At 45.0% G+C, this 749-nt stretch overlaps 1 protein-coding gene across 3 annotated transcripts in view; it reads left to right on the top strand.

Annotated features, from left to right (window-relative positions):
* The window catches only part of Stard13 (StAR related lipid transfer domain containing 13), a 210949-nt gene that overhangs the window by 157215 nt on the left and 52985 nt on the right, over positions 1–749 (top strand). The gene's annotated exons all lie outside the window — the stretch shown is intronic.

The raw sequence follows: 749 nt of genomic DNA, 5'->3' as shown, positions 1-749 counted from the left end.
AGAGAGGGGAAAGGGAGGAGAGGAAAGAACAGAAGGGGAAAGAAGAGAAAGAAGGGCTTGGATGTTTCAGAGTGTGTTAAATGCCATTTCCAAAATGCGAATAAGGATAAGGGCAGGGAAGAGGCAGGACAGATGAGGCGGGGTGGGGAGGAGGAATCAGCCGGTCACAAGCGCTGTCGGGGCAGAGGCTGAGACTTCACCCTTTGAGTATGTTCACCTTGACCTGTTTGTTTTACATATATAAAGTCAAGTGGCTATAGCTTCGAGTCAGAACATGTAAAGCCGAGTAAACACAGTGGCAGAGTGACATATTTAAACCTTTGTTATGTGACGAAGAGCCCAAGACGTATACGTGAAGAATCTCCCACCAAACACCTCACAGAGTGGTGGGAGAAGCCCAGGTGAAGCGATGAGGTGGGAGCCAAAGAACAAATACAGAACTGTTGAACTTGGGTTAATAATTTTGAAAAGCCAATGGAATCTATATTTGTAGACAATTAAATTCCACATGAAAAGTCAACCATGTCTGAAGAACTTGTGGTTTCCTGGACAACACTCTGGAAAGAGTCAGAGCTGGGGTAGGTGTCGGTTGCAGGACACTGTCCCTTTTCAGGAAACAGAGGACTTGGAAATTCTGTGCTCGCAACCCTCAGCCCACTGCATTTGATAAATATGACTATTTAAGGAGAAGCCAATAATAAGCAGAGCATAAATGATCTTAGGCTGCCAGACCTCCAATATCTGTTTTT

The sequence above is a fragment of the Microtus ochrogaster genome, unplaced genomic scaffold, assembly GCF_000317375.1.
Source record: "Microtus ochrogaster isolate Prairie Vole_2 unplaced genomic scaffold, MicOch1.0 UNK102, whole genome shotgun sequence".
NCBI lineage: Eukaryota > Metazoa > Chordata > Mammalia > Rodentia > Cricetidae > Microtus > Microtus ochrogaster.
The sequence above is the reverse complement of the archived record's forward strand: the minus strand, read 5'-3'. Positions and strand labels throughout refer to the sequence as shown.